The following is a 14,828-nucleotide window of genomic DNA, read 5'->3' as shown; positions in this document are numbered from 1 at the left end:
GAATGAACATTCTGGGGGAATTTGGGCAAGGTTTGTGCGGACTTCCTCAACAGATAACAAAGAGGTCAGCAGTTTGTTAAAAAAAAATCTATGTCAGCTTTTTTGATGGAGTACAGATATGTGACTTTTATTTTCTCCATTATAGAGACAACCCTGAGTGATTAACATTTCTATTTCTCTGAGTGTTTCTCTGAGTATAAATTCCTCTTTGCTCACAAAAGATATTGAATATAGAGTAGAAAGCTACTTAGCTAGCATTGAATAAATCACATGTAACTCATTTTAATATTATAGTGACAAAATATAAATTACTGTCAGATTCTGGTATGCAAAAGTTTATATTAATGATGAGACCAACAAAGGAGAATGAATTTTTTTCTATGTTAGTATTAACCATTTTAAAAAATGAATACAATGATGTCATATTGACTTAAAATAATTACTAAATTTCCTAATTTATGAAAAAAATACCAGGGTATTTTCTGAAATCACTGAGAGTCTATAATCACTGACCAAATATTATCAATCAGTACTGCTATAAAGTACTATCTAATAAATCAAACATATATCAATAGTTAGGAATGAAGATTTGATGTACTCTTTCGGGTACTCTTATATACTTTGTGATTACAAAGAAAATGTTTCATGACTTATCTCATTTGATAATCTACATTATCATAACCTAAACATCATTCCCCCTAAATTGCTACCCATATGAGAATTTGAAATGATAACCTTATATGATGAGCTAAGGCAGGTGTCAAAATTTTCAAACTAAAAAGAAAAGCCTCTAATTTTAATTGTTAGAACAAGGTAAACAGAAGAATTCAATAGATATATTTGTGTGAATTTGGCATTTGTTTATATACTTTTAGAAAGGCAATATACAAATATATGGAAGACTGGTAACTTAGAAAAAATAATTTATTCTTTGTGATCTAGTCATTGATGAAATGATCTTTTATTTTACCTTGCTTACCAAATTCCCAAATAGTTTAATGAGCTTCTTAGCAATTCTCATAGTAACCATAGCTCTATCATACTGTGGAATAGAGAATTTGAATTCAGAAAATTTACTAGGAATGATCCTGAAAGAAACATCTGTGTGAGAACAAACACAACTAAGTGATACGAAAGGAATTTAGTTTTGATGGAGTCACTGCATTTATAGATAAGCTTAGGTTATGCTCTAGCTTTGATGCAGTCCAGAGATGATATTCTGGGATCTGGCATTTATGAATCATGTTGACCAGTCAAAGAATTGAAAGACACTCTTGGGAAAGCTATCTTGGCTTCTAGCTAAATTCAAATAAGTTATGCTATGCTATGGTACTGGGTATGGTAGAATTCAAATGAAAGAAAAATTTATTTGTGGAAGTAATATATTAGTTCATGATTGTCACTGAAACTCAGCACTAAAATAGTATATGGTATCATTACATTAAAATGTATCAGACCTAGAAGAACCACTGGAAGGAAGATCAAAACTGTCCTTACTTAGGTTTGACAATTTTCTCCAAGGAATATTTCTGAAAGGTATGTCGCAGAGTCAAAAACTTGTAGAAGTCTCAAGCCCTCAATTGGTAGGTGAGAACAAAATTAATTCATAATAAGTCAATATTATTTAGCATTCATCATATTGGAGAATCTCACCATTAGGCTATTTTTCATGTGTGGGCACTATAACATCACACTAAGCATACATGTACACAGACCACATTTCTCCTTCCTAATTTTTGAACAATGAGAAACTCAGAGAACAGAGTAACAAGAAAACCATTTACCCTTTAAACAAAAGCTATAATAATGCAAATAGCACAAAAATTAAAAAGCAAAAAAATAAATAGAGTAGTTATGAAGTGATCTAGGTTCTTTCCTATACTTGGGTGAGTTCTCTTAATGAAAGCTAAATGAATAGTGATGTCCTGAATAGATACTGAAATTTAATAGTTTTGTGCTATCTTTCTAATCTAATAATTTAATTGAGAATATATAAGCAGGGGAAGTGATTAGCAATTTAAAAATATAAACAACAGGCTCTGAGTAATTATAAATGTCACATAAGACTAAATATGTCCTCTTCAATCATATATTTTTAAATATCTAAGCACTGCATTGACTCATTGTTGGCAAATATGCGAGAATTATGTTTCTATCTAGAAGCTTCATTAATTTAGGGATATATTTTCAAAAAATACCTAAATGGATTTGGTAGTATGTATTTGTCTGTGTGTCTGCATTTGTATATGTGTGTGTAAATGTTTGTGTATATGTAACAATAATAATTTAAAAAAATTTCATGAAATTGAGAAAGAATAAGGGAGAATGTGTAGAGTTGGAGGTAGCAAAGGAGGTGGAGAAGTGATGTATTTACAATAATTACACAAGGGATTTTTCAAGAAAGAAAATTAAATTAAAATATTTGACAGCATTTTCAGGTAAGCACTTTATTGTTTTGAACACTTTATTGTTTTGATCATCACTGTTACCATTTTGAAGGATGAGTCTTAGAAGGCATTCATTGCTTTAATCTGGGAAAGTGTTCACAATTCACATCTGGGAGCTTTGTGGTTGTTTTAGCATAACAGTGAACATATTTTCTTACAAAACTCTTGGATGGTGTCATGGCTATATTGCAAAGGGAGACGCTCTTATTATGCTCCTGCTGAGGTTCATGGCTCATGTCAGCTGACAGATAGTACTTTTCAAGATTGAGTATACGCTCAATTGCATTTTGTACATTATCAGAGAGCCCAGTCAAGGTGATATTAGGATTATATGAACCTTTTGGAGGTAAACGTATGTCTACTTGGTATTGATCCATGATTCTATGGATGGTTCTTCCACGGAATCCAATAACATTGCCACGAACCTGTTGGTTTAGTGGGATTTCCTTAGAAACCGTTTTTTCTATCTTATGCAATACTCTCATTATTGCATCTCGAGCAGCTAGAGTGTTCTCTTTATAGCCAGTAATAGTGATTTGGTCTTGTATTTCATGACTTCCTTTCTTTGGAAAATGGATAGTAACATCATGCTCTGTGCAAATCTGAGCAATAAGTAAACCCTTATGACCAGTGATCTTGGAGTGATATTTGGGATCTAGATTGAATATTAGCTTAAAATTTCTTAGTGTCCGATCTTCTCTTTCCATTTGTAAAGCCTTGACTCGTTTTTGTAACCTCATCTTGGCTTGTTCCACATTTGCTTCAAGGCCCATAATAGATATGATATCAGCATTTCTTCCAGGTTGTAATATTTGGATATGAACTTCAAATTCTTTTATGAGCTTACGTAAGCCACTTCCTTTGTGCCCAATGATGTAAGGATGTAGGTGAAAGGGCACATGGACCTCAGCAGTAACAGGAATTAGAGATTCAATAGCTTCAGTAGCTGCCTTGCAATTTTCCACTTGGCCTGATATAAATATGGTGTCACTTTTTCTTGCGGAATTAGGAACAAGATCTTTAGGGGTCCTTCTCCACTTTTCTTTGCATTTTTCCTGCATACCTAGGTCCATATTGACGACTGGCTTGTCTATGTCTGGAAATTTGATTTGAACATTATAATCTCTTGCAATTTGTTGAATTCGTGAACATATTGGTCCCATGATAAAAGGTTGGAACTTTTGGGGAATAACATACCGCGTTGTAACTTGGGAGCCCAAAGGCTCAAAAATGTCCTGAATGTTTTTCTTTGCTGCCTCAACACAAGCTTTTGCCCCTCTTATTGTGACTTTTGTATTATGCTTTCCTGCATAAGAGAATGTAATAACCACGCCACCATACTCCTCTGTCATTTTCCTTAAAAGCTGGCCCCTCCGCATAACAAAATAATGGTGAAATTTGCTATTTATTAGTATGTTATCCTCCACCATATTTTCTAAGTCTTTAATTAAAACTTCTAGTCGTTTTTTTACTTCTTTAACATCCTCTTCAGGTCCTGTAATTGTTATGGAATCTTGATCTTTGTTCTTAAGATTAGGGAAAATGACACATGTTCCAGTCTCTTCACACAGTTTGGAAATATTGCCTCCATTTTTATTCATAAGAAACTGATGATATTGTGGTTTGACATGGACAGTCCCAGAGTAATTCTTGGCTTGCTCTTCTTCTGCCAGTTTCAGAAGCTTTGTTTTGGTCTTTTCAACACTTTCAACAGACCCCATGATAATGAGTTTATGTAGGCCAGACTTGTTTTTTGAGAAATGCAGATGAACTTTCCCACATTCTTCTATGACTGAATTGATCAAACATTCTTTGGGATTAGTCAGATATTTGTATAGATTATGAGGAATGAAAATTTCCTCCTCTGCAGTATCAGCTATCTCTTGCTGAATTGAAAGAATCCAGTTACGTGCAATTTCACAGTTTTCTGGATATCCAGTAATGACAAACTCTTCTGAGTTGCACTTCTCTGGTGGGAAACTAATCTTGGTGTTGGTTGTTTTAGAGATTTTTTTTATATTTGAACCTCCTTTTCCAATTATCCTTTTGTGAAGCCTTTTTGTGATTGGAATACTTACAGTATAGTTATTTCCTTTAATATCTGTCAACATGTTCTCCAAATACTGTACACATTTTTCTGACTCATATTTTGGACCTATCAGCTGGACAACATCACTTTTCTCTGAAGGATGTGGAAAATTGAGGATAACATCAGGGAATTTCCTACAGATCTCACGAACCCTTTCACCTTTTTGTCCAATAAGCATGTGGTGAAATTGGTGTTTGATGATTATGTCCTGGCTGTGCTCCTCTTCCAAATTATTAGAGAGTTCAAGGAGTTCTCTTTTGGCTTGTTGAACACCCAAAGATTCTCCCTCAATTCGGATCAAATGATTCATTTCATTTTCAGGAAACACTGAGATAGAGACTTGGTTTTTCTCTGTAATTCTGTTTAGGATCTCTCCATTATTCCCTGTAAGGTACTTGTGAAACTTACTGCTACTGTTTATCTCAGTATACTCCATTCTACTAAGTAGGTCATTGACAATGATGTCAAATTTTTCTTGAGCATAATTTACATCATCTATTGGTCCTTTGAGTATAATTTTGTCTTCAGATGTAAAGTGTATATGAACCTTTGGCACACTATTTGTTATCTCAGCTATGTTCTCACCTTTCTTACCTATAATAAAGCTGTGTAACCAAGAAGGGGCACAGATAGAAGAAACACAATAATCATCATCATTGCAATCAAGTTCATTAAATATCTCCCCTGAACTCTCAGGCTCACTATTTTGTGTCACAGAATCCGATAGGCTCTCAGAAGGTGATTGCTCTGTTGAATCTCCAGTTGTTTCTAGGATCTCCTCCAGAAAATTTCTTTTGAGACCTATGGTATAATTGTCTTGAAAGTTCATCATTACATCCTCAGTTATAGTGTTTGTCTTCTCAGTCATTTCATTTTTACAATTGATCTGATCCACATGTTGTTGTCTTTCATTAATATCTGTCTCCTTGACACTAGCCAGGGGAAAGGGGACATGTCCCTCTGATTCTTGGAAAATGTCACTTGCTTCAGGGTATGGCTCAGCAGTCAGGGAATCAAATGTTTTCCCCATTAAAGATGGCGGAATATCATCCTTGCTACCATTGGCAGATGTAGGTTGACTTTCATCTGAAGATTTCAACTCTGCCTGTTTTGCATCAACACTATTCACACAGTTGCTCTGATTGTGTGGACTTAAGGTCTGAGAATTTATTTCACTTTCTCGTTCCAAATCTTGTGCGTTTTCTCCAGTCTGGTCTATAACAAAGTGATTTTCTTTTTTGAAAATGAGACTTAAAGTTAAACCCTGTTCTTGACACCATTCAAAAATTGCATTCTCAGCTTTTATGACAGATTCTGGGTTGCCAAACACTGTTATATAGAGACCTTGTTCTTTGACAAAAGATGTTTTTAAGCTGACACCAGTGTTTTCTGTGATATGTGTATAGAATTTTGCTAATGTACCCTCACTAAACTGAATCAAATAATTTTCTTCCTCTAGTAGTAATTTAAAAACTTGAGTAAGTGATGAAACTTCCTCAACATGAGGAATATTAGTGCTTAATGGTTCTGCAGTTCCTTCAGAATTTTTCAGATAATTTGTTTTCTCCAGGTATACAGTGACATTGTCTTCATTTGTGGACATATCAACTACATCATCTGAACTGCTATCATGATTACCTTTTTGAACACTATTTTGGTGTGGACTAGAATTTGTTTTGGAATTCATTGTTGGTCTTTGAGTGGATTCAATCCAGATGTATTTCAGATAAAATGTCAACAGCAAAACCACAAATACTTCCTGTAGCTGCCTTCTTGCATATTACTGTATGGGGAGAATGAACACTTTAAGGATGTCATTCTTTTTTAAATTAATTTATAGACTCAAGATAATAAAATTAAATTCATATGGCTACAAAAGTTTATTTGACAAAAAGTATAAAGTTTATCTATTAATCTATTCAATTATTATATGAGCATAGGAAAAGGTAAGAGTATATGGATTATGAGGAAACAGCCACCAATGTTTCCAAAGCAAGGCCTTCTTTATTTTTATTCACCGTAAATAAACATTATTTTTCCAACTCAGCATTATTATTTTTTGCCATTACCCCAAATAACACTGTTGAACACCTGTAATTCTTTGAGAAAAACAAATCACTAGCATCTCTAAGAGGATGTTGCATTTTCTAGAATTTCTACTTTTCTTTAAATTTTTTTAATTGAGCAACAGCCTAAAAACTCACACAGTTCATGTGCATGATTAAATATGTTTTGTTTTTGTTTTTTCAGTAAATTTAGAGCTTAGAGGTTTTTTTTTTTTTTTTTTTTTTTTTTTGGTTTTTCGAGACAGGGTTTCTCTAGCTTTGGGAGCCTGTCCTGGAACTCCCTTGGTAGACCAGGCTGGCCTTGAACTCACAGAGATCCGCCTGTCTCTGCCTCCCAAGTGCTGGGATTACAGGCGTGCGCCACCACCGCCCGGCTGAGCTTAGAGTTTTATATGACACAATTTTACTATGTTTCTATCACCCCACATAGATCCCAGTAGTTCACTTGCAGAGAATTCTCATTTCCGCCATTGCACTCAGGCACCAAAAATTATATTTTAAAACATAGACTTGCCTGATATGGAAATTTTGTGGAAGTAGTATAGCCTGGAGACTGAATTGTACTTTAATTCCTTTTTGAGATTCATTCATGTTAAAACATAAGGCAATACAACCCTTCTGATTACTGAACTAGTCTACTTCCATTTAAATTATTATAAAGACTATCCTGACTTAATTTTTTTCCTATGGCCACTTGCTCTACTAGAATTTTATATGTAATAAGGTATTACTGCCTGTTGTGTCAAAGTCAAGACCCATATTTCTCTATATAATGTTCCTCTGTATAATTTAATTTAGACTCATAACTTTTAATATCACAAATACTGATGTTTTCCCATGTGAACAATCATATTCCTGCACATGTTTATTCACAAAACAACTCAGTATCGGCAAAATCCATTGAAAATAAATTCAATAAGTCAATAATTATATCCGCACATTTTATGATCTTGTGCTGTTCTGCTTATATAATTTTATTTGTTAAGAATTTTCAGGAGGCTGAAGAGATTGTTCAGTGCTTAAGCACATGTACTGCTCTTGCAGAAGACTTAATTTTTATCCCTAGCACTAATTTTAGCAGCTCACAATTTTCTGTAACTCCAGCTCAGGGTATCTGAGTTCCTCTTTTAAAACCCTGGGGCAATGCACTCCCAAGTATATATACTCCTACACAGACATATACATATATATATAATTAAAATTAAATTAATATTTAAAAAAATGAATCAAATGTCTCAAAATATCTTAATATAAGATATTTAAGACTATAAAATGAAAATAACCCGAAATGAATATCAAGAGAATTGGAAAGAATCCCAAAGCTTTTCTTACAAATGTGAATTCTCAATAGAGAAAATGTATAATACTGAATATTTCTTTTTGTTCAATTGTGTACTGTCTAAAATTAATGTTTGCTACAAAAGATGTCATAAGTATTCTCTTGATTTCCCTGAGATAAAATTAAAGGGTTATATTTTTTCTGCTATGTTTCTGTGGGGAAAGGGATTTTACATCCTAAGTGACACTGGGGTAACTAACTGGTATATTATGTAGATTTGTCGTTTATTAAAATTCTATGAATAATGATGGCTAATCTGTTGGTTTTGTTTAAGAATATTATAGATCATATGTATAAAACATTGTAATAATTTCTTACATATTTCCCTCAGAAATTATTTGCAAATATTTATACTTGTATTTACAAAAATAATTGAATTTTAAGTAATGAATATATGTTAACATTGCTATTTTAATTTCACAAAAACACCTTATTGGGAAGAAATTGCAAATAAAAGATGTCACACAGCTAGGTTAATGTAGCCACTCAAATAAGCTCCTGCTAATATCTAAAGTTTATACATGCCAATCCACTTCTATACAGTTAGAAGAGCCATTCTGAAGTCAAGGAGTTTTGCTTTTCATTTTACACTTTCGCTGAAAATTTCATTTTTATGCTTTGATCCAACCTTCAAAAATCTCCTAAAAAATCTATGACAAAGTTAAAAGTAAAAACAATTAGCTTTATCAACATTTCATCCTTCCTTATCACCTAATATCTTTTTTTCTCCTTTCTACCTGTTATAGTATAGCCATACATATTTGGTCACCTATATGTATGCATACATTATAGGCTAATGTGGGAGAATATGCACTTATAGGATTTGAGATTAGGTGAGCTTGTTAATATTACATTCTCTAAATCCATTCATCTTCCTTCAAATGTTGTGAAAAGAATACTCCAAGTGCTTTATTTTCCTTACCAGAGATTATGTCTCCAGATAATGAGAATTTCTCTGCTTTTAAATAACTAATTGTGCTTGCATTTTGGATATCTAAATAGCTATCCAGTGTACACAGATACTCATTTAAATACTGTGTCTGAAATCATCCATTGACAATCATCAACTCTTTTTGAACATTCTTCATTGCTAAAAACAGCATTGAAAAAAATGATAAATGGATAAATTTCTTAAAGGCTTCACATATTTTGGCCTACCTTTTCTTCTAGTCCAGTTTAAAGGTTTCTGCTTGATGATAAATCTCTGAGAGCACAGACTTAGCTCACAGGGCATCAAAATAGTTAGAGATGAAAACTTCATGGAACTGGTGACTGGCCTCAAATGTGAATGGTAAAGCTGAAAAAAAAAAAAACACGAATCTTCCAATTAGTTGAACTATACAATGACATAGTATTTAAAGAGCATTGGTATATTCATACCAATGTCATGAATATAAATAAATACTATAGTCAGCTTATTCTTGATATGGGAGTCTCTTCTGTGTGTTGCTTGTATTGGTTAATGAATAAAGAAACAGTCTTGGCCTGATAGGGCAGAACTTAAGTAGAAAGAGAAAATAGAATTGAATTCTGGGAGGAAGAAAGTAGAGTGAGAGAGACTCCATGGATCCACCAGAGACAGATGCTGGGAATTTTACCTGGTAAGCCACTGCCATGTGGTGATATACAGATTAATAAATATGGGTTAAATTAATATGTAAGAATTAGCTAATAAGAAACTAGAGCTAATGGGCCAAGCGGTGATTTAATTAATACAACTTCTGTGTAGTTATTTAGGGGTTAAACTAGCCAGGTGGCCAGGATGAACAAGCGGGTCCTCCTATAACAATTTCAGCCTTCTCTCCTTGCAACAATTGGTGCCAATGTGATGGACTAAATCCACTTAAAAACCTGAGATAGCTTAATTTTAAACAGAAAAATACAGAGTTTAACACACCTTTTTGCTGTTTGCTGGTGGCATGTCACAGCTTCTTTAAGAGAGGTTTTCCTGACTCGGAAATAGCAAAAGAAAAAAGCCACACAGTTTTAAAATGCCAGCTTTCTGGGCTATGCTGCTAGTGCAAACTCTAGCTCTTGCAGGAAGACAGAGCATTTGGATGGTGCTTGTGAGTAAAGTGTGATGGCTTACTTGATGGCAATGTGGACTCAGTGTGTGCCTAGAAGTGGGGCAGTGTATGCAGCTCAGAGGCACAAGCAGCTCAGAGGCACAAGTGTTCCATCATGCTGGACTGTGCAGAAATAGCAGGAACTACTGTATTTATCATAGTAATAGTGCAGATTAAATTTTAGACTGGCAAACAGTACTATATAACCTCTACTAATGGTGCAACTTAAGTTTTTAAGAAGCACTTAGCATTTTAAGAAATTCTCCTGGACAGTAAAGGATTACAGAATCACAATCGGACAGATTCAGACATAAAAGAACTCTAAATGGGTCACAGTGTTGGATAAATGTATGTAGGTTTTGAAAGAGAAAAGAAAAAGAGTATAGAGAGTCATAAAATAAAGTTAATGCTCTAAAAAAGGTAAAGTCTTTAAAGAGACAGAGTGCAGATAATCATAGATTAAAAGGAGCAAAGAAATATAAGACACATAAAAATGGAAAATTCACAGAATGTCTAGATTATGTATATTATTTTGTTTTCTTTGAATTTTTTGATTGTGAAGGAGTTAAGTACAGAGAGGCATTTCATTGTATGGTCTGCTAAGTTAATCCAGCATGTATATTATAAAGGTATAGTGTCTTCCAAATTTAGTTATAAGAATATGTTGCTTTGGAAAAGAGATTCTTCTTTTGTTTTCACAGAAGATGAAAACCTGTGGATTGGTTCAAGACCAATATGGTTTCATGGAACAAGACCTCCTGAAAGATCACTGGAAACATCCTCAAAAAATTACTTTGCCCAAATGTTGACTGAGATGAACCTAGCACAAAGGATACACCATGAAATAATAGTGCTCCCAATCAGGAGAAAGTAGTATAGACAAAACTATGCCCATATTACCAAATATTGTTTATAATTGTTTGTTTACATTTAAAGGGGGATATAATATGGATATGAATAACTTGCATTGGTATTAATCTTGGTTTATTAGTAGAAATTTAAGGTTAATTTTGTTATATATATATATATATTTCTGATCTTAAGGTATTGTGATTGTGTGGTTCATTACAAAATGTAATGTATAATTAAGACATATAGGTTAATAGATAATCATCTATAATATTCAAGATTGTAGACATGTTAGTTAGATTTTCTACATATATAGAGATATATTTCAGTTAGTTAGGTATTCTTCAAATCTTTCAAAATATGGCATTTAAATGTTTTAAAAATTTGGAACTTTTCATGACAATAAGATGCATCTGTTCCATGTTACTTTAAGAGGAACATGGGCAACAAAGGCTTCTCATGGAGTTGGCTAGCCATTTTGGTAAGAGACTGTTCTTGCCTGGAGATGCAGGACCCTCAGAGAAATGGTTGCTAAATATGCCGAAAGGTCAGAGGATCCTTTGGGATTCCTGCTTCATGAAAGAGTCTGTGAGACATTCTGTAAGATACAGAAGAAAATGACTGAACTATCTTTGAAATGTCCTGCTTCATGAAAAAGTCTGCTGAACATTATGTGTCTGTATGCTGAAGATGGATACCCCAACAATACAGAAGAACTTTGGGTGATTGTCCAGGCAGTGAGATGTCTCTCTCAATTCTAGAGTTTTGGAAGTTGCTTACAATGCACTTCTGTTTATTTAGGTAATATTATATCCTTCTGGAGTCTTTGATGGAGGTGAAGAATAGGTAGGTAGGTATAGTTATAGTTTTCCTTAGTTATGATAAAAGATAATATAAATAGAAATATTGTAACTATAATTATTGCTTGATACCTGTTATATGTAATTTTAATATGTTCATGTTAAAACCTTTCTTTTGTTTAAACAGAAAAGGGGAGGTGATGTGGATGTCCCCTCTGTGTGTTGATTATATTGACTAATGAATAAAGGAACTGCTTTGGCCTGATAGGGCAGAATTTAGGTAGGCGGAGAAGACAGAACTGAATTCTGGGAAGAAGAAAGCAGAGTAAGGGAGATACTATGGATCCTCTGGAGACAGACACTGGGATTTTTACCTGGTAAACCAGTGCGATGTGGCAATACACAGATTAATAGAAATAGATTAAATTAAGATATAAGAATTAGCCAAGAAGTCACTAGAGCTAATGGGCCAAGTAGTTATTAAATTAATACAATTTCTGTGTAGGTATTTTGGGGCTAAGCTAACTGGGTGGCTGGGATGAACAAGCAGGTCCTCCTACAACATATTCTAAATTGGCAGATTGGAAAGTCAGTCAGCCTGAGATCGCACCTTCTATAATCCTGGTAAGACATGGTTTTAAGGAGAAAGGTATTAAAATTATTTCATCATACAATTTTAACTGTGCTGTAAAAGGAAAGAGAATTTAGAACAATTTCTATTTTTGAAAATCAAAGTATCAGGTCAAACACGCACTTGGACTTTGTTGAGGAAAATTAGAGAAAAGCATTTGTTCCTGATGAAGCATGACTATTGTATATCTTTTTGAATATTTCTCAGATCTCTTCTATTTGTCTTTTTGTGATAGCCAAAGTTGCATTTTAAGTTTTAATTACTATGACTAAGAGATCCATGAAACAAAAATGTCCCTGCAAGCTTTTTGCTCAGGGACAAATAGTTACTGAAATGCTGGAAACTATTTTTTATGGGAAATAACAAACCATATTTTTTCACCCCCTTGAACATGTTTACTTGATCCATCTACACAGGATGTGCTTGATCACATGTGGACAGGAGTTTCATAGGCCGGAAATACATCAGGATCTATGCTTGCCCCAATTGAATGTAGGCTGAAGGTATGTTGGAATGTATACTTGCCCCTGATTGGACCTGATAGGAAATATTTAAGGTGATGTAAACAGTGAATCAGGATTATTTTCTGGAAAGGCAGAGACAGACTTGTTCAGTTTCCATACATGTAGCCAGTATTGCTTCAAATTTGACTTAAAATTGTGGTAGTGGTCTTATTCTTCAATAGTAAAATTAACACTTTTACATGCTTTGCTCAAAGCAATGTGAATTGCCATTGTAAACTGCCTAAAACAACAGAAAAATATTTAACAAAACCTTTCTGTAAATAACAAAGGTATAGACTCATGTACCCTCAAAAGTTAATCAGAATAAGACTGCTAATCATCTGGTTAAGAAAATAATCCTCAAGGAAGTTGTCTGTTCCAAGACTACGAAGCAATGAATCTACCAAAGTACATAGGTTGGCACAGTGATCACTCTATGCACTTTGCCTGCGTATTTCATGAAACATTTTTTTTTTCACAATGTTTCCTTTTGTCATTGATCACATTCCGTATCATAGTTTATTTGGAAATAAACCCAATGTTCATATATGAAGACTGTATCTTCTATATTTTGTCTACATTCCTCTACAATATGTTGTGTGTGTCTCCTCTGAATTAATTCAGTGGAACACACAAGGACCAAGGACAAGGCCAGAATCATATACCAGTAATAAATAAATATTTGAAAGCTTCTTCTTTATATGGTGTTTTAGCGTAAGGGAAATTTATCACTCAGAATATGTGATAAATTTAGACACTAATACCAATGTCAATTTATATACTAATATTAATTATTGATCAAGCAATGTTACAAAAATATAAAGGATCAATGTTGATAGCTAAAAATGATTTTCTGTAGTTATTTTAGAATCTGTATTGTCATAAGAAACTATAGTTACATATAAATGTCTAAGCAAAAATTGATTCATTATCAGAATTCCTATTTAGAAGTAATTTAAATACTTTAATGAAAGATTTACTTTCAAATTCACAACATATTAAAACTGACTAGTTCTGTCTAATATTTTATATCTGAAGAGATAGAAGGTCATTTTTATAGAACTTTATATATATTTATGTATATGTGTATGCTATGTAAGTTGATAACTATGGGTTCCAGAAGAGGACTGTCTGATCCTCCATAACTGTGCTTACAGAGGGTTGTGAGTCACTGTCACAGATGCTTGGAACAGAATTCTGATTCTCTACAAAACAGCAAGTATCATTAACTGCTCATACATCTCTTAAACTTTATTTTGTTTTTAATGCCATGGTTTGATAATTAGAATAAAGGTTATGCATACATAAATTTTGTCAGAAATATTTTAAAACCTTGAAATCTCACAATAAAAATTGACTTGATTATGTGAAGAGCTCCAATGTATTATTTAAAAAATTATTTAATATGAATACTACTTATATCTAAATGACTATAACTTAAATTTTTAATTTAAAATTTCATTACATGTGTCTTTTTGATGAGATATAAAATAATCATCTTGCATGTATGTATTTGTTAGTATCTTTCCTCTGCATATTTTTGTAGTAAATTATGAATGGGTTTATGAGACAGATTCAAGATTCCACTGTTCTTCTCCATATTATGACTGAAATGCTATTTAGATTAATATTGTAATTCTCCTTGCTCTTTGTATTAAAAAGAAAGAATACAAAATAGGGAGAAGATGACATTGCAGAGAATAACATGTGAAAGAAAGTGATATCAACAGAAGATTGAAAACCTTCCTATATTTTGGCTGCCTTTTAAAAAAACATCCTAAACAGCAGTGTAAAATACCGGGGGGGGGGACAGAAAAACTCATAGGCTGTCTCTTTCTCTCTCTCTCCCTTCAGTTTTGTCCAGCTCTGAAACAATTCCTTGTTTTTCTATTTCTCTTCTTTAATAACCTATCTTATTTCCTGTAAGTATTTACTTATCTGTATACAATTAATTCTTAAGAAACACAAGGCAGGAAAACTTTAACAGGTACACTTGGAAACCTGGAAAAATAAAATCTTGAAGAGCCAGCAAGGAGAA

The 14,828-nt window shown here is 33.3% G+C and overlaps 1 pseudogene; it reads right to left on the bottom strand.

The window, feature by feature from the left end:
* Positions 1-2,518: 2,518 nt before the first annotated feature.
* LOC101988737 lies at positions 2,519-6,223 on the bottom strand (annotated as a pseudogene).
* Between the last annotated feature and the right edge of the window lie 8,605 nt (positions 6,224-14,828).

This window comes from Microtus ochrogaster, chromosome X (genome assembly GCF_000317375.1).
Source record: "Microtus ochrogaster isolate Prairie Vole_2 chromosome X, MicOch1.0, whole genome shotgun sequence".
Classification (NCBI taxonomy): Eukaryota; Metazoa; Chordata; class Mammalia; order Rodentia; family Cricetidae; genus Microtus; species Microtus ochrogaster.
The sequence above is the reverse complement of the archived record's forward strand: the minus strand, read 5'-3'. Positions and strand labels throughout refer to the sequence as shown.